Source organism: Ylistrum balloti, unplaced genomic scaffold, assembly GCF_031769215.1.
Source record: "Ylistrum balloti isolate Yb309-2 unplaced genomic scaffold, AGI_CSIRO_Ybal_v1 Utg369916, whole genome shotgun sequence".
Lineage (NCBI taxonomy): Eukaryota > Metazoa > Mollusca > Bivalvia > Pectinida > Pectinidae > Ylistrum > Ylistrum balloti.
In genome coordinates this window covers 1-25,353 of record NW_026782036.1, presented here as the reverse complement: position 1 = coordinate 25,353, position 25,353 = coordinate 1, and positions in this window count along the sequence as shown.

The following is a 25,353-nucleotide window of genomic DNA, read 5'->3' as shown; positions in this document are numbered from 1 at the left end:
TTGAGTTGTTTTTTAGAATCTAATATCGCTACTTTTGTACTTAAATTGCCACCATAAGTGAACAAATAAAAATAACAAATCATATTTGTGTTATATCGTATATCTGTTGCAGAATAGCTGTCGCCTGAAGCATTCTTTGTAACCACCGATAGACTGATTTCAAAAAAAAATAATATCATTAATAGATTTGCAATGAATTTATCAGATACGTTTTATTGAAAAATCCGATATATATTCAGACAGTCGTATCGCTTACATAAATCAAAAATGCCGCAAAATAGACAGACAAGATATCTGACGCTTTAACTTCTGATTCGAAGCTGTTTCTATTTCCGTTGAAAGGAAAACTACCAAAGTATAGCTCATGAGTTTGTGTGGGGAGATTTATGTAGAATCGCCTTTAAATTCGGGGATAAAAGAGTTTTAATGCTACTTATCACCCTAGAAGAGATAATGGTCATCTTCTAGCCCCATCGTATTTCTGTAGGCATTTTTATCGTCTCTTTTCTGCCCACACATAGCGTCAACAAACAAGCATAGACTATGTGCAGTATACACTACATCGTCATCTTAAGATACGTCAGTATCAACAGACAAGTACAGATACATATTAGAGACAACACCATAAACATCACATTGTCAACAAACAAACACGGAATACATAAGATTCAACACAGAATACCAATCTCTCCCAAGGCGTTTTGCGATAACACTGTGACTGTAAGGAACGACAACCCTGCTAGAGATTGACAAAATACTCCACATTATTAACACACAAGAACCGGAAATCATAGCAGAGACACACTTAAAGCATGACATAGATTCACAGTATGAACCTTCCTACACACACACATCCTCACATTCACCATCTCTCACACACACCCTCACACACTCCACATACAAAAACCATAACGTCAACAGAAGACATTTACAAGGTGAACTCAAACCAGATACCAGTATATAAAAGCTACAATGTTTAACAGACTTCTTCAATATTATCTTTATGTTATGTAATTAACAATCATAGAACTCGTAAAATCAACAGAAGCACAATATCTATAAATAACCTCAAGTCAAATAAGTATTAATACATTTCAAAACACGTGATTACATTTGATGTCGAATCACTGAAATATATCACCGGGTTCATTATGTCGAATTTATTTTTATTTTCTCAAAACACATCTGCATATGTGATAGAACAGTTACAAATACATTTACTGTGCGATATTAAATAAACATGTGAAGAAAACGAGAGAAATATTTGAGTTGTTTGCAAGCTCAAGTGTCATTAGGAGAGAGAGATTAGTATGAAATATCAGTCAATAGCGTGTTTATGTGGAGGTATGCTATGTATTTCAGTGATATGTGTTATCATCAGGACATGTGTTACTATATCATGTCAACACCAACGATAACAAGAAATGTTTCTCATATAGAGGTGCTAGTGATAATTACATTTATCTCTTGACTTGTCAAAATAGAATGGTAAGATGTACATTATAGATACCTTCCTGAGAGTTTTGTACTTACAAGCACGCCAATCCTATCTATACAGAGAGTATAGGAACGACGGCTTTCTCAAGAGGGTACTATCACCTTAGCACCTCATATCAATGGCACGTCCCTCCTCAAACAAATGTATATCTAAAGATTCGGGAAGTGGTTACAGAAAGGAGATGCTACAATGTAAACAACATTTGGAACTAAAAATAGACTGCTCAGCTATAATTATGAATTAAATATGATTTATGTGAAGTAAACATTCCGGAGATCTTCGATTAATCGAATTCCTGATCAACATACAATGTATATGCATACATTTATCTGTCTCTTTTCTATATATAATTTGACATTGACAATGATTTTCAGACGTCTCTTTGTCATGATTACTCCTAGGCTGTATGAATTTCGCAATTGTTCTGAAAATAAATGATAATAAAAGTTTGCTATTTATTATCGTTTATAATTTGAATGTAGTCTTTATATATCGTATTATGCCTATCTTACCGCAAGAATTTTTGAGGATAGAGGAGATCCTAAATAAAAATGAATGTCTTAAACAGATTTCATACTACAATTCGAATGTACCATGCTCGTTTATAATTTCGATTCGATGTTTATAAGACGGTATCCGTGTATGACAGGGCAACACAAGGTTTTCTTTATAGTTTCATCATCATGAAATAACTCAACGTAACGTAGCATGACATCCCATCTGGTCACATTATATTGACTATATTGACCACATGCTAAGTGTTAAGTCCTTACTGTTCTTATGTAGGCTCTAACTTCATAGGACAGAGGGCAGAACCGGGCGTCAATATCGATATTATGAAGTTGTTTAAAAAGCAGAGAAACTGTCCCATATTAGTTCCCGTTTACGATTATTCAAGTACTTCCAACAAACCTGCAGGGACATGAGGTAAACAACACGGACTATATAAATGCAATATACATGGAACAAAATATGAACAAAAGAAAGTTCTACAGTAAGACTCCTGACAAAAGAACAAATTGAATAAGACCAAGTGTTCCGGAATACTAAGGGTCTTCTGCTACATCGAATGAACTCCGATATGTAAACATGACAGGTTGGGAAACAGGAATGTTGCTGTCCAGAAATGGAAAATCAGAACATATTTCGAATATGGTTTTAGATATCACATTTTTTATGGTTAAAAGAACGAATGAAAATTAATTTCGAAGCTATTTTCCAAGCCATGAACAGAAAGGTGAATTTAATACTGTTATAAAGTTACATAGTTTTATCAAACGGACAAAACGCAGCATTTTGTCTTAAAAGATCATTTCATACAACCACATCATAGTGAATTCAAGCTTCAACAGCAAGCTGCAATCAGATACCAATGACCATTTTATTTTATTTATTTTTTTTTTTTTTTTTTTTTTTTAGTTTACTACAGAGCGTTCTCGGGAAAATTGTAGTAAACTGAAATAGGTTGAAGTGTACATCCGCATTGTCCTTGGACTCGAGATCGATTTCCCAATAACTGGCAGTACCTGGACATACGGGTCATTGGGAATCGATGTAAAACAAAAATAGACGAGACAGCCTTTGCCATTGTCAAATGTGTTCGGCAACCACTACATAGACAATAGATGAAAACGTTCAGCGTCTGTCATTGTCACGAGCCAAAAAGTCAGCGAGAGTTATACGTCTTGTCAGACCTAAAGACAGACATTACGCCAATACGTGATATTCTCTGATGCAGACATCTGACATGAGCATTCGTGGCGAAATAGGTATCGTTAGCTTTGCGTTGAGTAGGAGTATTACTCCTATGGAAGGGACAAAAATGTTCATACATGTGGTAAGACACTGACAATTCTGTTTTATATATAGATCTATAATCCAAAATAATTTCTGATAATGAATATTGCCATACTTCAAGCAAACAATGATAAAAATTCACAAATATTAGCTACTTTTGTCAATTCTTATTTTCTGTTTCTATCACTGAGACATTGGTAGGTTAGTTCATGAATAGGTCTTTAAGTTTGTTACTGTGTCTTTTAAATGCCTGAAGGCTGACTTTCTTTCATTGAGCTGTACTTGGAGACAAAATGATGACGCTCAGATCCCGCTGCTGTTTTCGTTTCTGTTTAGTTTAGATGTGTTTCGTTGTCTTCCGATTGAAAATATGCTAGTAACGTTCAATATTAAACTGGCTTCTGTGCTTTATATATCGTAACATCAGTCTACTTTTGAAGTAGAATCCGCGTTTCCCACTTCCAGATATCTAATTAATAATCCTCCATGAATGGCCATTATGCATGATATGCAGTACTAATCAATAACATAAACATTCAGATTTCTATCTTCGTAAAGAAATGATTTCTTGAGCTAACACATTGTAACGATTAAACAAACGTGTGCTAAACATTCAAAAGGACTGCAATAGCAAAGATATGTATGTATGGTACATTATCTCATACGTTGTACAGGTGTAAAAAGAAAAAAAACAAATTTATGGTTTTTCAATTTTTCATTATCATCGCCATGTGTCTGGTATATGTTTTATCTTTGTATGGTACCGGGTAAAATAATTACTATATTTGTTTTTATTTCTTCACTTTATTTTGATAGTTTTACGGAGAATCGTTGTGTATACTGCAATAGAAATCGTAAGTACTGTCAGCTCACAATATAATCGTTCATAGTTGTTGTAGAATTCATTTGTACGGTGTGTTTTTGAAATATATTTTAAAACGCAACTGACAAACAAACACTTAACCCTCATTACTGAAAAGAAATTCCAGGGAAATTAAAGATTATGGGAAGTTAAGAGTCAATAAAACCAATATTTCAAAAGGGGGCGTCATGTCTTGTACAAATTAATATAGAGACCAGCGACATTCTCCACCATCTAAATGTTGACGGATCCAGTCGCATTATTTACTCATATCTATATCGATCTTGAGTAATTAACATGTATAAATAAACTTGATATTCAATTAGATCAAAATATTTTTTTTATATGTGTATTCATTTATATATGTTGAACTTGTGCAATAGGAATTTTCAGAGACCTTGTGGCACAAAATAGGAAACCATGCATGTTCTCTATAGATACAAGGACCCATGGTATATCTAAATTTACTCCAAATAAATGATATCAAAGAAATCACTTACCTGTTGGTTGTTCCAGTAGTTTGCTACCATGATGACAGACCTCCTGAACACTTGTACATCTGTTTCTTTTTTTTTAAATGCATATACTGTAAAAATATAATAGTTAATTTACATTATAAATTCTAATTGTTAAAGAAAGATATAGGGCTACACCTCCACCAATGAATCGGCAGCGGAACAGAGACTGGTCAAGGACTAGCCAACAGAAAACAGCTTCATTAACCTTTTATAAATAGAAACTCATGTCACAATGTTCTTCTGTCAGGTATTAATGAAAGCATTGTTAGATTAAACATAGATAAATCATTTATGCTTATCTAACATATTCTATAACCAAAGTCACAAAGAACTGATATAACCCCGTGTGATCATATGATATGTTCACGAAACAAGCACTTGACTTTCCTACTTGTATTAAAAGTTATGAGAATAAGGTTAAGAACCTTTTTTATGTCGATATAGAAATAAAAAATGATACCTTTGCGAACCCTCGTGGAGCTAATAGGTTTATTTTACGTCTAGTTAATTTAATTTGACTGGTGTGTCAGACTGTTGTATGATTAATGATGTTATCTAATGGCGTTGAAATGAACAGCGATTAGTATTCACATGCAGGTATAATTAGACAGCTCTATTTAGAAACAAACACAAGGGCAGGGCACGTGTATACGGTATACCCTTGCGACACGTTAATTCCAAAACAAAGACATTAGTCTTGTTAGTCGCTTTACTGAGGGCAGCTACACTGAGATCTGCGATGTCCCTTAAGTATTGGACATGTAATGAAGTTCTCGTTAGTGTAGAGGACCTACTAACCATAATACAGTAGGTTTATTGAGTCTCTGTGCAGGTGTAATTTAATTTAAACATCATATGTAAATAAATGATAAATCAACGTTAGGGGAATAGAACATCAGAAGCCTATCAGGACTATCGGCCATTTTCTTTTTCAGACAAACTGAGAGCAATGCATATTAATCAACACACCTGCAAACTGGTAACGAAACTCAAAAGTCATGGTATATGTAGTTTATTTGAAACAAGACAATTTCCCTTGTCATTTATAGAAGTTGTCATTTAAAAACAACTGACACAAAGAATATATGTATATGAAAAAACAGTGCAAGTCAAAACTGAATATATTTGGATTTGATGGCTAATATGATTCCCTTCCGTGCCTATGTACGGAATACGGAGAGAACACATCTTATTTGCAACTCTCATTGTGCTCTGCAATCTGTAGGGGTCTTTTTCCTTCTGTTGACAATTCTCTAGATACGTTACCTCCTGTCCCTGCCATAAACCATGATGTTCTACTATTAAGTGCATGCTTTCATTGTGGTATTGGTGAGACCGCACAAACCTATCATTTATTTATTATGTAATCACTCGTCAATCAATTCGTTGTCGTCTAAAACTTGGATACTCCAGGGAAATACCGCCGTGCGTTTGAGTAAATCTCTTATATTGATATGAAGTTCTGAAAGGTGATTTGAGTCCAGAAAACGAATGTCAATCAAACGTGAAAAAGACGACAACGAATTGATCGACTGTAACATCTCCATGCCAATGTCTAATTACAAAGTTAGCACGCGAACGGCGCCGACTAGGAACTGGGATACACCAAAGTCAATGGAAAAACAACATGAGCATGATATAGCGAAAACAGATGTTCCAAAGAGTGATTATTTCTTACATTGCAAATGGCCTTCTTCAAATCCGAAACATGATGCAAGTCATCCTGATTTAAAACATATAAAACCTGTCCATAGATTTTGTTGGAATTGTGATTCCATACTTTAGTGCAAACGTAACAATGATAACTGTACATAACCTTGGAACATAATTATACATGTTCATGCAATGAAACAATATATCTGTGTGCACTAGTCAGACTCGGTGAGAAGTTCCTAGGATCAGATAGATTGAGCCTTTGTAACCATATAGCATATCTATCACTACTCTCAAACGCAGCAAGACAATCCAAGCCTGAAGGCGGAAAGCTCGGAACCATGTGATTGTCTTACAGTACAGTAACAGCGGGGAATATTCGTGTCCGTTCACTCGTGCGACGACTGTAAAACAGATCGACGTCGTAAACATTAATTGCATTTCCCATTCGGTTTTATAAAAATTCATTATTTTCTGGACGATTACTTTTGAGGACTGATTAGGGCATTTTTGTTTTTTTTAACACGAAGTATGTTTACCATGTGAAATAAAAAACCAGGTTTAATTTTTTATACGTCCAGGACGTGACTACCATTGTTTCTTTTGAAAACTAAGGATGAAAGAAAAACACTATTGATGGAACAATTGTTTCATTCAATCTAGGGGTTCTTTTTCTTTTCAAATGTTGTGACAGAACTGTCGTTTATAATGATGATGCAACTGCAAAAAATGGTTCCCAAAATATCTCCATTGTTAAAAAATCCCGGTATCGTAAAAAAAAAATGTTTGCGATAATTATAATGTTTCAATTAAATATTTATCTAAATAATGAATGTTTGTTTAATATAATTTATTAAATGGAGGTATTATAACAGAAAATGTGCAAAATACAGATAGTACCTGCATTTTGATAAATATGCAGCTGCATAGAGTATAGTCAGCTTCACGTGTTACAGTATTACGGAGTGAGGCACACCGATATCTCTCTACCACCCACCGCCCCAACCCCCACCCCCACCCCTATCTCCGACAGCAGCCAACCCCTCCCCATAGTTAGAATCTAGCATAAACACAGAAATAAAGGTTGAAAACGGATGACTTTATTCTCAAAATCATGATATTTACAAACAAAGACTATAGACAATAGTTTATTATGAAAAAATACAGAAGATGATGAGACGTTGAAATATTATGAAAGATTTATTGAATTATGGTTTTTGACTGGCAGGTGATGATTCAATAACAGCGTTTCAGGAATTCTAAATATGATTATTGTTTCAACAAGGTGTCTACCATAGTTTGATGTTAAACACATGCACTGACATTTGACAAATCTTTTTTAGCAACTGATTATTTTTTAAGTATTTGACACGACAACCTGTGACACCAGAAGCTGACAATAAAGACCCTACTGGGTGGTATTTACTCAGCTGCTAACAACCAGTCAGCAGCTGTGCAGTAAGAATACATATTGTTTGCTTAACCTATTCTTTCGAATAAATAATATCAGATATTTTTTATTTAACGTCATAGATTTTTTACCAAATACATTCGGCATATATATTATATTAGATTAACCTTATTCAATCCAAACTTGCTCACGTTACAGACATTGTAGCCGTCTCGATGCAGCTATGTTAATCTCTAATGCTCAATCAGTGATCGTTCTCGTCAATTACCGCGAGACTAAGACAGAATACATCTCTATATTGGACTCCTTTTGATTGGACCTAAACTTGAAAGAACTCAAATTGATTAATTAAACAACAAGGTTTTACTTATCATTTGTATCGATCGTTCCTTAATTATTTTTCATTTCTTTTTTTTTTTTTTTTACACTTAAAACGTTTATCCAACCGTAATCTGAATTATCTAATTATCTGAGTTTTCCTTTTCATGTATATCGCCGCGGAGAAAGATTTCCCTGATATGTTTCAGATAAAGATGGCTTAGTGGAACAATGATAGTTATTATGACGTAGATATATACTGTCAGTGATCGCTCGCTTGTAGACAGACCATACTATACACAGCACCTTCAGGGAGGTCGTTAGGAATACTAACCTTCCATACTTTTACTCTTATTATGACTGTCACCAGAAAAAAGATGTTAATTACACTATGAAAACAAGATCTGCACATGTTATTTGATGCGTCGGAATGATATGGTTCGATAATCCCTTTCAGATGTGAAAAGATATGATGGTCTCTTGGGCGACCACGTGGATTTTCCCTGGGTACTCCAGTTTCTTCCCTTCGTAAGATTTCATACGGCCAACAAAAGTGATTTATAAGTTCTTATAACCTGCTTTAAAATTTTAAAATATGTAAACACGTTTCATCGTGGTTGGTACAGGTAGTTTTCTAAACCGGCAAAAAATTGTTAGCCAACTGAGCGCTGTTACCTTTGTACTGTATCCTCCCTCGGTAAGATAAGGTGGATTATGAGACATGGATATAGCCTATGTGCCTTCGTAGTCTAATGGAAGACTTTTTCCTGGTAATGTTGGCACCGCAAATGAACAATAAGAGAATATTAAACCTATTGCACAATGAAGACAGTGAAAACAATACAAAACCTATTCATTCAAATTCAAATCAAACGAATGAATGAATTATCAAAAATGATTGCTATCTTGGAGTGAGTGAATTATATACTCCACCATCTTGTCTATAATTTATATACAAGTGTATGCATCTTCTGCTGGGATAGGAAATGAAGAAAGTTCGAAATTGTCCCGGGCAGTTTACCACCACATTGTATGATTGTTCCGAGCGGCATTAATATATACATTGTAACTATGGTAACAGTAGGAATATTTTCATTATGAAGCCGTTTTGACATTAAAATACGAACTAATGACAATAACAGATTTAAAACAGTGATAATAAGATGTTAATAATGTGAACGAATGATGATCAACGAAGAAGTCTCCAAAATAACTCTCTGTCAATTTGAAAGCACGTGTAAGTGGGTGTTGTGTTTGTGTTTGGTCTAAAAAAACTTATAGGAATTTGAAACGTTAGAATTACTAATTTTTTATTTTATAGAACTGTGTGTGAATGAACACTGATATCATCGGGTATTTTACTCGACAATGCTTTACTCATATTTAATGTACATATCAATATTTTCTGATAAACAGGAAAGAAAAACACACCACACGATTGCAATAAGTTGTGTGGTATTAAGATCGGCATGAAGTACAAATGAAAACACTACAGATGGTTTGCTTTAGACAATAATGAACTCAGCCTGGCTGTGTTGTTAGTGCAGTTAAGTACTGTTAGTTCATCTCTATATAAATGTAACAGCCACAATGGTCTTTTTCTACACCAGGCCTTGATTCGTTAATATTGCTGAGAAAACTTTTTCAAAACTGAAATCCTCTTCGTGAAAAAAACAAACAAAAATTGAAATTACAGTTTTGCTTTCCGAACATGGACGAGACTTTATTATTGAACCACGATGGACACACCTATAGATACAGCTGTACAAGGAAGTAGATGTATTTTAGCAGTGTTCCTTCCGGTACACTATTGTATTGACTAAGAAAACAGATGTCATGCCATGTTTTTGTGATACAGTTAGAGGTAAGAAAAGTGCATATGCATTACGTATATGTTAGTGCTTTTAACAGATCTGTAACGTAAATATGCCTGCAGTTTTCGCTGAATGACACAATGGCTAAAAACCAAACTGGAAGATTGTAATTACAGATAGCAAATGTATACTAAAACACCTGTTTGAATCCGATTACAACAAAAACATCCTTACGTATCACCATAGCTTAAAAAGTGACGTAAGGCATATGTGTGTACCTGGCATGTCAACCAGATTCCAAATCGCTTTTTAATAAATGTTTTGATTGGCTATTTCCTATCAGTTGGAAAATAATATTTGTTTTTTTCCGTATCTATTTTATCTTGTAAAAATAAATAGTCATCACAGCCACAGAGTACAGGTTTGGAAGTACAACACAGACGTGAAACTCGGTTAGGAACAGTTTATAAAAATATATACATACAAAAACCTTTAGGAATTATATGAGCTAAAACACAGATCCATAATCTTTGTTCTATCGTTCCCAAAGGATAGATAGAAAGGGAGAAACACATTGCATCAATACACGCACTGCAATTTGGTAAATAGTCGAGAAACTAAATATACGTCCATTACTTTTTCATCTCTTTTTCATCTCTTATTCGTATCAGTCAATCGCCATATCTTGGCGAAACATCGTTTATACGGCTGCATTCGAAACGTTTCCGTCTCAATCGAGGGAATTAGATAAGATAAAGTATGCTTCCTTTTTTTAACATGTGATTCATGTTTGCTAGATATCTAGTATAAAGACATTCACAATTGTCAGAACGAGCGAAAACGAATACCTAGCTAATTTCAGTTCAGCGACCTTACATTGTTTTTTAAACAGCGAGCGCAGGTACACCGTATTCGTTAACAGGTAATCTTTAAATACCAAAATAATTAAATCTTTTTCGAAAAAAAAAGATATTTCAACCAATCAGGATTAAAGGACAATCCCTGTTCCTGTACGTTGCGGCATAAACATGAGTTCGTGTTGGTAATCCAGTTCACGCGTAGACCTATCATTGCTAGCCCCTGTGAGCAAGTTTGACCTGTATTTAATGCGAGGTCAAGTTGACAAATAATGACGTATCAACATAAAATTTGCACTGTTTTACCCTGTATGTCTCTAATAGTTTATTACTCATACTGAAGGATTTAGGAACAGCTAGATTTGCATTTAACTTCGTTCTCCCCTATGCAGTTACTATTCCATATTATGATAAATAAATAGACTTGTATAGGAAATGTCATTCATTTTGACTTCCAAAGTCTTCATTAATCCGATTGATGGTGTTGGAAATCAGAAGTATCCGGAACATTGAAGTCCTCCGATATCTAGTACCAGTGCTAAGTTATTTTCTTTTTCTTTTCGTCTCTTCGTGTAAAGTGTGCATTTGAAATGTTGGTCTAGACTTCACGACATCATCAATTTTCGGTAAGCTAGTACAGTGTGTATTTGAACTGTCGGTTTAGGTTTTATGATGTCACTGACATTCGGTATGCTTATACGATGTGTATTTGAACTGTTGGGTTAGGATTCATGACGTCACTGACATTTGGTATGCTTATACGATGTGTATTTGAACTGTCGGTTTAGGTTTTATGATGTCACTGACATTTGGTATGCTTATACGATGTGTATTTGAACTGTTGGGTTAGGATTCATGACGTCACTGACATTCGGTATGATTTACGGTGTGTATTTGAACTGTTGGGTTAGGATTCATGACGTCACTGACATTTGGTATGCTTATACGATGTGTATTTGAACTGTCGGTTCAGGTTTTATGACGTCACTGACATTCGGTAAGCTTTACGGTGTGTATTTGAACTGTTGGGTTAGGATTCATGACGTCACTGACATTCGGTATGCTTTACGGTGTGTATTTGAACTGTTGGGTTAGGATTCATGACGTCACTGACATTTGGTATGCTTATACGATGTGTATTTGAACTGTCGGTTCAGGTTTTATGACGTCACTGACATTCGGTAAGCTTTACGGTGTGTATTTGAACTGTTGGGTTAGGATTCATGACGTCACTGACATTTGGTATGCTTATACGATGTGTATTTGAACTGTCGGTTCAGGTTTTATGACGTCACTGACATTCGGTAAGCTTTACGGTGTGTATTTGAACTGTTGGGTTAGGATTCATGACGTCACTGACATTTGGTATGCTTGTACGGTGTGTACTTGAACTGTTGGGTTAGGATTCATGACGTCAATGACATTCGGTATGCTTTACGGTGTGTATTTGAACTGTTGGGTTAGGATTCATGACGTCACTGACATTTGGTATGCTTGTACGGTGTGTATTTGAACTGTTTGGTTAGGATTCATGACGTCACTGACATTCGGTATGCTTTACGGTGTGTATTTGAACTGTTGGGTTAGGATTCATGACGTCACTGACATTTGCTATGCTTTACGGTGTGTATTTAAACTGTTTGGTTAGGATTCATGACGTCATTGACATTCGGTAAGCTTATACGGTATGTATTGAAACTGTAAGGATAGGTTTCACGACGCCATTAACATTTGGTATACTTGTTCAATGAGCAAGGAGCATGACTTGATGATTGTCATATCACATGGGAAACATATTCAATATGTTTCGCTTGCCTTGCTTGTTTCGCTTGTCCGCTTGTCCACTGATTTGATTTGCTAATTTTTCGCTGTGATTGGTTGTTATTTCAGGTTTTCAGTTTTTTCAGTCTTTTCATTTTCATGTCATATTTTTTCCTTTTTTGTCATTTTCCCTCTCATTTAAGACATTTTTCACTTAATCATTTTAGTTATTTTCCCCCTCATTCTTAATCATTTTAGTCATTTTCCCTCTCATTTAAGACATTTTTCACTTACTCATTTTAGTTATTTTCCCCCTCATTTAAGACATTTTTCACTTAATCATTTTAGTTATTTTCCCCCTCATTTAAGACATTTTTCACTTAATCATTTTAGTCATTTTCCCCCTCATTTAAGACATTTTTCACTTAATCATTTTAGTTATTTTCCCCCTCATTTAAGACATTTTTCACTTAATCATTTTAGTCATTTTCCCCCTCATTTAAGACATTTTTCACTTAATCAATTTAGTTATTTTCCCCCTCATTTAAGACATTTTTCACTTAATCATTTTAGTCATTTTCCCCCTCATTTAAGACATTTTTCACTTAATCATTTTAGTTATTTTCCTCTCATTTAAGACATTTTTCACTTAATCAATTTAGTCATTTTCCCCCCCATTTAAGACATTTTTCACTTAATCATTTTAGTCATTTTCCCCCTCATTTAAGACATTTTTCACTTAATCATTTTAGTCATTTTCCCCCTCATTTAAGACATTTTTCACTTAATCATTTTGGTTATTTTTTGTTCCTTTTGCTAAATGTTTTCTTTATATTTTTTTCCCACTCATTTCTTTCACTCAATATTTTCCATTATTAGTAATTGTTTTACACTTTTGTCTCTCATAATTCTCGTCAACTTTGTTACCACGTTTTTACTTATCAAATCTCTTGACGCATTTTTCATTCATTGTCTCCTTTTGATGTTTGTACTAATTTTATTTTACACTTTTCACCCATTTTAATGATGAGTCATATTTTGTAAAACGATGACAAACGATGACAGACCATGGCATATGGGCAACATCAGAACTCTCTTGGGTGTCGTCAACTTGTAGGCCATTACTTACTATGCAGACAATGGATCTCCTGTTGATTATTGTATTGAAAAATTATGGATGTTAATCGTGTTACATAGTCGCTGTAGGTAATCCATGACTGATAGCAATAATTGTTAATAATCGTCGGTGAAGGAGAAAATTCTATGCAAACAGGAGTAAAATCGATGAATAATAAAGACTGGATTACCTACAACGACTACGGAACACTTAATATACTGATTCCTCAATCGAAAAGATTTCTAAGACGTCCCTCATGGTTTCTCGGTGATCTAGATGTAGACCACACACGAAAAAGCTCTGATGTTGCCCGTTTGTCATGGTTTGTCATTATTCGTCATCGTTTTGCATAATTTATCAGCATTTGTGCCATGAGTGAGAAAAAGCGTAAAAAAGGAGTAAAAACACGAGAAAATGAATGAAACTTTCGTCAAAACAACCGTTAAAAATAAGAATATAGTGAATTTAGCAAAAATGAAAAGGTGGCAGACAAGCCAAGAAGTTAGACAATCCAAAAGAAATAGACATGCCAAACAGCCCAGATAACACAGACAAACCAAACATGTCAAATATGTCAAACATGCATTACCAGCCAGACAATGCAAACAAGTCGGACAATCCAGACAAGTCAAAAAATCCAAACATACCAATCAAGCCAGACCATCGAGACATACCAAGCAAGCTTAATAATCCAAACATACCAATCAAGCCAGACCATCGAGACATACCAAGCAAGCTTAACAATCCAAACAGGTCAAATAAGTCAAATAAGTCAGACAAGCCTAACGAACTAGACAAACAAAACATACCATACATACCAAACATACCAAACATACCAAACAATCCAAACATACCAAACAATCCAAACATACCAAACAAGCCAAACATACCATACATACCAAACATACCAAACAAGCCAAACATACCATACACAATACCAAACAATCCACATACCAGACAAACAAAACATACCAGACAAGACAAACATACCATACATACCAAACATACCAAACATACCATACATACCAAACAAGCCAAACATACCAAACATACCAAACATACCAAACAAACCAAACATACCAAACATACCAAACAAGCCAAACATACCAGACAAGACAAACATACCAGACAAGACAAACATACCAAACATACCAAACATACCAAACAAGCCAAACATACCAAACATACCAAACATACCAAACAAGCCAAACATACCAAACATACCAAACAAGCCAAACATACCAGACAAGACAAACATACCATACATACCAAACATACCAGACAAGCCAGACATACCAAACAATCCAAACATACCAAACAAGCCAAACATACCAGACAAGCCAAACATACCAAACAATCCATACATACCAAACAATCCAAACATACCAAACAATCCAAACATACCAAACAAGCCAAACATACCAAACAAGCCAAACATACCAGACAAGACAAACATACCAGACAAGACAAACATACCATACATACCGAACACGTCCAACAAGCCAGACATACCAAACAATCCAAACATACCAAACAAGCCAAACATACCAGACAAGACAAACATACCATACATACCGAACACGTCCAACAAGCCAAACATACCAAACAATCCAAACATACCAAACAATCCAAACATACCAAACAAGCCAAACATACCAGACAAGCCACACATACCAGACAAGAAAAACATACCATACATACCAAACACGTCCAACATACCAAATATGCCAAACATACCAGACAAGCCAAACATACCAAACAAGCCAGACATACCAAACAATCCAAACATACCAAACAATCCAAACATACCAAACAAGCCAAACATACCAAACAATCCAAACATACCAAACAAGCTACACATACCAAACAAGACAAACATACCATACATACCAAACACGTCCAACAAGCCAGACATACCAAACAATCCAAACATACCAAACAAGCCAAACATACCAAACAATCCAAACATACCAAACAAGCCACACATACCAAACAAGACAAACATACCATACATACCAAACACGTCCAACAAGCCAGACATACCAAACAATCCAAACATACCAAACAAGCCAAACATACCAAACAAGACAAACATACCAGACAAGACAAACATACCATGCATACCAAACACGTCCAACAAGCCAAACATACCAAACAAGCCAAACATACCAAACAATCCAAACATACCAGACAAACAAAACATACCAGACAAGACAAACATACCATACATACCAAACAAGCCAAACATACCAGACAAGCCAAACATACCAAACAATCCAAACATACCAAACAATCCAAACATACCAAACAAGCCAAACATACCAGACAAGCCACACATACCAGACAAGAAAAACATACCATACATACCAAACACGTCCAACATACCAAATATGCCAAACATACCAGACAAGCCAAACATACCAAACAAGCCAGACATACCAAACAATCCAAACATACCAAACAATCCAAACATACCAAACAATCCAAACATACCAAACAAGCCAAACATACCAAACAATCCAAACATACCAAACAAGCCACACATACCAAACAAGACAAACATACCATACATACCAAACACGTCCAACAAGCCAGACATACCAAACAATCCAAACATACCAAACAAGCCAAACATACCAAACAATCCAAACATACCAAACAAGCCACACATACCAAACAAGACAAACATACCATACATACCAAACACGTCCAACAAGCCAGACATACCAAACAATCCAAACATACCAAACAAGCCAAACATACCAAACAATCCAAACATACCAAACAAGCCACACATACCAAACAAGACAAACATACCATACATACCAAACACGTCCAACAAGCCAGACATACCAAACAATCCAAACATACCAGACAAGCCAAACATACCAAACAAGCCAGACATACCAAACAATCCAAACATACCAAACAATCCAAACATACCAAACAAGCCAGACATACCAAACAATCCAAACATACCAAACAAGCCAAACATACCAAACAATCCAAACATACCAAACAATCCAAACATACCAAACAAGCCAAACATACCAAACAATCCAAACATACCAAACAAGCCACACATACCAAACAAGACAAACATACCATACATACCAAACACGTCCAACAAGCCAGACATACCAAACAATCCAAACATACCAAACATGCATTACCAGTCAGACACTGCAAACAAGTCAGACAATCCAGACAAGTCAAACAATGCAAACATACCAAACAAGCCAGACCATCTAGACATACCAAGCAAGCTGAACAAGCCAAACATACCAGACAAGACAAACATACCAGACAAGACAAACATACCATACATACCAAACACGTCCAACAAGCCAGAAATACCAAACACGTCCAACAACCCAGACATACCAAACACGTCCATCATGCCAGACATACCAAACAAGTCAAACATACCAGACATACCAAACATGCCAAACATACCAGACATACCAAACATGCCAAACATACCAGACATACCAATCAAGTCAAAATACCAGACATACCAAACATGCCAAACATACCAGACATACCAAACATGCCAAACATACCAGACATACCAAACATGCCAAACATACCAGACATACCAATCAAGTCAAAATACCAGACATACCAAACATGCCAAACATACCAGACATACCAAACATGCCAAACATACCAGACATACCAAACAAGTCAAACATACCAGACATACCAAACAAGTCAAACATACCAGACATACCAAACATGCCAAACATACCAGACATACCAAACATGCCAAACATACCAGACATACCAAACACGTCCATCATACCAGACATACCAAACATGCCAAACATACCAGACATACCAAACATGCCAAACATACCAGACATACCAAACATGCCAAACATACCAGACATACCAAACACGTCCAACAATCCAGACAAGACAAGGAAGCCAGACAAGCCAAACATGCCAGACAAGACGAGTATGGGAAATAATACGCTAACAAATTGATGACAAATCATTACAAATTATGTGAAAAACTGACAAATCAACACAAGCTATCAAAATTATAAATAAAGTATCACAAACTATGACAAATTATTGTGTCAAACTCAACATCTCCTGTCTAAGGATAAACTCAGTATCTTCTGCCTCATAAGAAACACAACACCTCCAGTCTCAAAAGAAACTCCACCTCTCCAGTCTCAGGAGAACATCTCTGACCTCATAGGAGACTCAAAATGTCCTGCCTAAGAAGAAATTCAAACATCTTCAGTATCAGAAGAAACTCGAAATCTCCTACCTCAGAAGAAATTCAACATTTCCTGCCTCATAAGAAACTCAATATCACCTGCTTCAAAAGAAACACAAAATCTTCACATTCATAAGAAACTCCACATCTGCAGTCACATCATTAGATATAGCATACAAAACATTATCGTCTTCATAGTCGCACTGCTTCTTCGCCGATGATAGGTTCGAACCCGTTATCATTTTAGAGCACGATACCTTAATTGATTTCACTCTTCGTCGGACAAGTTTGGAGTGTGTTATGGTAGACGGCGCTATTGTTTGTTTCTATACCGCGGCATTCAAATGGCGTAACGTTATACCAAACTACAAACGTACCAGCTTTACAGCATCTTACACTTAAGTATTTGTAAATGAAAATAAGGTCTCATCAAGGCAGGAATAACACTATGCCTTTATTTTATATACATAATGTCTGATTTAACCAGTGGTGATTCTGCACCAACTCTCACCAAGTTTATCATATTCAAATACATAAACAAGATTACTTCACGATATAAAGGACTATGGTAGATAACAATACATTATCTCCCTTCCTCACTCCATCCATATGACCTTCCCCACCCTTTTTTCTGTTAAAATATTATCTTTTGGACACATAGTTTAGTACTTAAAAGCCTAAAGATTATATTAGGGTCTTAATTCTGTGATCCGATATATTTGAATCATAGAAAGTGGCAAGTACGTCAATCTGGGGTACAATTACTAAATGTCAAGAGTATCGTTACAAAACTGCACTGGAAAATAATATCATTTATCTATCAAATTGTTAAAACGGTACTTTAAACTAGTCCTGAGGTCCTATTATTCATGTAAGTGAACTCAACATGACATAAACTGAACTTTTCTGTCCGTGTATATTACACAAGTATATAAAGGAATCGTAACCAGTGGTATGTGGTTTGCCAACTTTTTACATAGATTCTTTTTCAATTTATCATAGAAAACGAAAAGGGCATCAGATGAAGCATTCGGTCACTGAATCTGATGGACATCAAAGTCATTCTGAATTATACGTATTCTTCGATACGGAACTACAAAACAAGAAACGATTGTAAAATTGAAATTGCTCTGTTGAACTTCCCTGTGAGTATTACTTTGGCAACCATGTTGATGTTTATGTAGATAAACAAGGTCGGTGAAGCGGTTAGGGAAGGGAAAGTGGGGTCAGAGCAAGGTAAACAGGGTAGAAGGATGAGAATAGAGGATAGGAATGGAAAAAAAGTGGAGTGAAAAGGAATAGCAGGATGGAATACGTGGATTGTTTGTTCGTGCGGTCTGTCGGTCGGATGGTAAGACAGACTGTACATAAGACAAGTGAAGGAAATAGTGTCAGAAAATAAGCAAAATCGAAAGAAAAGTCGATATCTATCCAGAAACACTGGGCGGGGGAGAAACATATTTGGGGGAGGGGGTGGGGTACTGAAGAAATTAATAGATGTGAAGTAGAAGGGGGATGGTAATGAAGAAATTAATAGGTGATAAGTAGAGGGGAATGGTATTGAAGAAATTAATAGGTGTGAAGTAGAGGGGGATGGTAATGAAGAAATTAATAGGTGATAAGTAGAGGGGAATGGTATTGAAGAAATTAATAGGTGTGAAGTAGAGGGGGATGGTAATGAAGAAATTAATAGGTGTGAAGTAGAGGGGAATGGTATTGAAGAAATTAATAGGTGTGAAGTAGAGGGGGATGGTAATGAAGAAATTAATAGGTGTGAAGTAGAGGAGGATGGTAATGAAGAAATTAATAGGTGTGAAGTAGAGGGGGATGGTATTGAAGAAATAGTTAGGTGTTAAGTAGAGGGGAATGGTATTGAAGAAATTAATAGGTGTGAAGTAGAGGGGGGGATGGTATTGAAGAAATTAATAGGTGTGAAGTAGAGGGGGTGGTATTGAAGAAATAGTTAGGTGTTAAGTAGAGGGGGATGGTAATGAAGAAATTAATAGGTGTGAAGTAGAGGGGGATGGTATTGAAGAAATTAATAGGTGTGAAGTAGAGGGGGATGGTATTGAAGAAATTAATAGGTGTGAATTAGAGGGGGATAGTAATGAAGAAATTAATAGGTGTGAAGTAGAGGAGGATGGTAATGAAGAAATTAATAGGTGTGAAGTAGAGGAGGGATGGTATTGAAGAAATTAATAGGTGTGAAGTAGAGGGGGATGGTATTGAAGAAATTAATAGGTGTGAAGTAGAGGGGGATGGTAATGAAGAAATTAATAGGTGTGAAGTAGAGGGGGATGGTATTGAAGAAATTAATAGGTGTGAAGTAGAGGGGGATGGTATTGAAGAAATTAATAGGTGTGAAGTAGGGGGGGATGGTAATGGAGAAATTAATAGGTGTGAAGTAGAAGAGGATGGTATTGAAGAAATTAATTGGTGTGAAGTAGAGGGGGATGGTATTGAAGAAATTAATAGTTGTGTAGTAAAGGGGGATGGTAATGAAGAAATTAATAGGTGTGAAGTAGAGGGGGATGGTATTGAAGAAATTAATAGGTGTGAAGTAGAGGGGGATGCTATTGAAGAAATTAATAGGTGTGAAGTAGGGGGGATGGTAATGGAGAAATTAATAGGTGTGAAGTAGAAGGGGATGGCATTGAAGAAATTAATTGGTGTGAAGTAGAGGGGGATGGTATTGAAGAAATTAATAGGTGTGAAGTAGAGGGGGATGGTATTGAAGAAATTAATAGGTGTGAAGTAGATGGGGATGGTATTGAAGAAATTAATAGGTGTGAAGTAGATGGGGATGGTAATGAAGAAATTAATAGGTGTGAAGTAGAGGGGGATGGTATTGAAGAAATCAATAGGTGTGAAGTAGAGGGGAATGGTATTGAAGAAATTAATAGGTGTGAAGTAGGGGGGATGGTATTGAAGAAATTAATAGGTGTGAAGTAGAGGGGGATGGTAATGGAGAAATTAAAAGGTGTGAAGTAGAAAGGGATGGTATTGAAGAAATTAATTGGTGTGAAGTAGAGGGGGATGGTAATGAAGAAATTAATAGGTGTGAAGTAGGGGGGGAAGGTAATGGAGAAATTAATAGGTGTGAAGTAGAAGGGGATGGTATTGAAGAAATTAATAGGTGTGAAGTAGAGGGGGATGGTAATGAAGAAATTAATAGATGTAAAGTACAGGGGATGGTACTGAAGAAATTAATAGATGTGAATGGTATTGAAGAAATAGTTAGGTGTTAAGTAGAGGGGAATGGTATTGAAGAAATTAATAGGTGTGAAGTAGAGGGGGATGGTATTGAAGAAATTAATAGGTGTGAAGTAGAGGGGGTGGTATTGAAGAAATAGTTAGGTGTTAAGTAGAGGGGGGATGGTATTGAAGAAAGTAATAGGTGTGAAGTAGAGGGGATGGTATTGAAGAAATTAATAGGTGTGAAGTAGAGGGGGTGGTATTGAAGAAATAGTTAGGTGTTAAGTAGAGGGGGATGGTATTGAAGAAATTAACAGGTGTGAAGTAGAGGGGATGTGAAGAAATTAATAGGTGTGAAGTAGAGGGGGATGGTATTGAAGAAATTAATAGGTGTGAAGTAGAGGGGGTGGTATTAATGAAATTAATAGGTGTGAAGTAGAGGGGGATGGTATTGAAGAAATTAATAGGTGTGAAGTAGAGGGGGATGGTATTGAAGATATTGATAGGTGTAAAGTAGAGGGGGATGGTATTGAAGAAATAGAGGAGGGGGATGGTAATGAAGAAATTAATAGATGTAAAGTAGAGGGGGATGGTAATGAAGAAATAAATAGGTGTGAAGTAGAGGAGGATGGTACTGAAGAAATTAATAAGTGTGAAGTAGGGGGGGATGGTAATGAAGAAATTAATAGGTGTGAAGTAGAGGAGGGATGGTATTGAAGAAATTAATAGGTGTGAAGTAGAGGGGGATGGTATTGAAGAAATTAATAGGTGTGAAGTAGATGGGGATGGTAATGAAGAAATTAATAGGTGTGAAGTAGAGGGGGATGGTATTGAAGAAATTAATAGGTGTGAAGTAGAGGGGATGGTATTGAAGATATTAATAGGTGTGAAGTAGAGGGGGATGGTATTGAAGAAATTAATAGGTGTGAAGTAGAGGGGGATGGTATTGAAGAAATTAATAGGTGTGAAGTAGAGGAGGATGGTAATGAAGAAATTAATAGGTGATAAGTAGAGGGGAATGGTATTGAAGAAATTAATAGGTGTGAAGTAGAGGGGGATGGTATTGAAGAAATAGTTAGGTGTTAAGTAAAGGGGAATGGTATTGAAGAAATTAATAGGTGTGAAGTAGAGGGGGATGGTATTGAAGAAATTAATAGGTGTGAAGTAGAGGAGGATGGTACTGAAGAAATTAATAAGTGTGAAGTAGGGGGGGATGGTAATGAAGAAATTAATAGGTGTGAAGTAGAGGAGGGAATGGTTATTGAAGAGAGGAGGGATGGTATTGAAGAAATTAATAGGTGTGAAGTAGAGGGGAATGGTATTGAAGAAATTAATAGGTGATAAGTAGAGGGGGATGGTAATGAAGAAATTAATAGGTGTGAAGTAGAGGGGGATGGTATTGAAGAAATTAATAGGTGTGAAGTAGAGGGGGATGGTATTGAAGAAATTAATAGGTGTGAAGTAGGGGGGATGGTAATGGAGAAATTAATAGGTGTGAAGTAGAAGGGGATGGTATTGAAGAAATTAATTGGTGTGAAGTAGAGGGGGATGGTATTGAAGAAATTAATAGGTGTGAAGTAGAGGGGGATGGTAATGAAGAAATTAATAGGTGTGAAGTAGAGGAGGATGGTAATGAAGAAATTAATAGGTGATAAGTAGAGGGGGATGGTATTGAAGAAATTAATAGGTGTGAAGTAGAGGGGGATGGTATTGAAGAAATTAATAAGTGTGAAGTAGAGGAGGGATGGTATTGAAGAAATTAATAGGTGTGAAGTAGAGGGGGATGGTATTGAAGAAATTAATAGGTGTGAAGTAGGGGGGATTAATAGGTGTGAAGTAGAGGGGGATGGTATTGAAGAAATTAATAGGTGTAAAGTAGAGGGGGATGGTATTGAAGAAATTAATAGGTGTGAAGTAGAGGGGGATGGTATTGAAGAAATTAATACGTGTGAAATAGAGGGGGGATGGTATTGAAGAAATTAATAGGTGTGAAGTAGAGGGGGTGGTATTAATGAAATTAATAGGTGTGAAGTAGAGGGGGATGGTATTGAAGAAATTAATAGGTGTGAAGTAGAGGGGGAGGGTAATGAAGAAATTAATAGATGTAAAGTAGAGGGGGATGGTAATGAAGAAATCAATAGGTGTGAAGTAGAGGGGGATGGTATTGAAGAAATTAATAGGTGTGAAGTAGAGGGGATGTTATTGAAGATATTAATAGATGTGAAGTAGAGGGGGATGGTATTGAAGAAATTAATAGGTGTGAAGTAGAGGGGGATGGTATTGAAGAAATTAATAGGTGTGAAGTAGAGGGGGATGGTATTGAAGAAATTAATAGGTGTGAAGTAGAGGGGGATGGTATTGAAGAAATTAATAGGTGTGAAGTAGAGGGGGGATGGTATTGAAGAAATTAATAGGTGTGAAGTAGAGGGAGTGGTTTTGAAGAAATCGATAGAAATTAATAGGTGTGAAGTAGAGGGGAAATAATTGAAATGTGAGATATTTTTGCCCGTGAGTCAGAAACTATATTTATTTGTCTGCACTTTTTGGCATCCATTCACAGCTAATGAAAGGCTTTTACAAACAGGGAATGATTCGGGGATGTACCGCTTTACCGTCATGATGGATTCCGTCTCGGAACACAAACCTTGACATTTCAATAGCTATAATCAAGAGAGAAATTGTGAGTAAGTATATATTTTGGGATATTTTCTATATACAAATTCATTAACATAGATAGAAGTAAAACGATAAATGGTTAAGATATATGTTATTTATTTCTTTTTAAAAAGTTATGAAAGAGAAAAAAAGTTATTCTGAAGTTTAATTATACACACGTATCATTTCCTTACATCATCAGTCGGGCGAAATGGTATGACCTGTAGTGAAATATCGATGCAAAACTGGGGCCTCAAAATAGATTTTTATTGAGAGAGAATATCACCTTCACCTGACAGCAGTCTATGATTTACACATATGTATAATTACTTGGGGCGGTCTTTAAACAATACGTCAGTGTTATACCTTTTTATATATTTTGGTATTTTTGTTAATCAACGAATGTGGAGCAAAATAGCGTTACACTTTCTAGAAAATATTAAATACGCCTGATAGTCAAGAAGTGAAAACAAAATTAAAACGAAGGTTTTAGTGGAGTAAGTTTTTCTCCCAACTTAACATAAGCCGACACTATCACAAACACCTTAATTAAACGTTTTATCGTCATGTTGTAGTGTTGCTAAAAGTCATTAACGCACAGGCTGGTTTGTTGGGGTTTTTTTTTTTAGATTTCTGTAAGTGGAATACATTTTTAGGCGTATCAAAATATTTTCATGCACAATTATGATGTTAATGGGTTTTACTCAACAGATATTTTGTTTATGTGATCACGTACATGCTAATTAACTTGGTATGCGCGTGACCCCCACCCATAACAAACATTAACCCCTCCCAAACCGGAGTGTTTAAGTCTCCACCACGGAGCCAGGAAGACTTGTTTTCACAATGTTTAAGGGTTACGGACAAGCTCTACTGTGATACTTTCACTGACCACGTGTGTATATCGATAATAATGATGATATATACATTAAAACGCAACCACCTGCTTCGTGACGTCATAGTTAGACAGGGCGACATTTAGAAAGTATTTAAATTAAACCATAAATCCACGATGTAGGCGGACATTCTGAGTGAAATATTGACATGATCTAGTTATAAACTATACGAGACAATTACACTGACGACATTTTAACCAAATTTTACATCGATTATAACAGATAACAAGAAGAGTCAATGCCGATCTCGGAGTCCAGGATGTTATTAATCATGTTGAAAATAGCGGTTGCTGTGTAAACTTAACACCCACCATCGTTTGATCTTCATTTGTTCTTTAAAAGTCGAATCTGTCCCTTCTTTTCTCTTTCCTCTTATTTGCTCTTTATTATATGAGAATATGAGAACTAGCAATAACAGTCTTCCATTTACAAGCTCAAAGATGGCCGCCTGGCAGCCATTTTTGTTTTCTGATCAGCCCCAAAATCAAACGGGCACAACGAGAGACCAAGGGAATAATATATTTAGTGTTTGATAAAGATCCATCAAATACATCTCATCGTGACGATTTTAACTCCCAAGTTCTAATCGAACATTGCTAGAATTGATAAAATTTGAATTATAAACAAGGTATTTATATGAAGAATTTGAAACATAATACATAACAATGTACCTATTTATAAGTAAAATGGATTTTTCAACGTGTAGGTACAGCGATGTCGTATCAATTAAATATCGCCATTTCATCATGGAGCCACACCACCGAGCTACA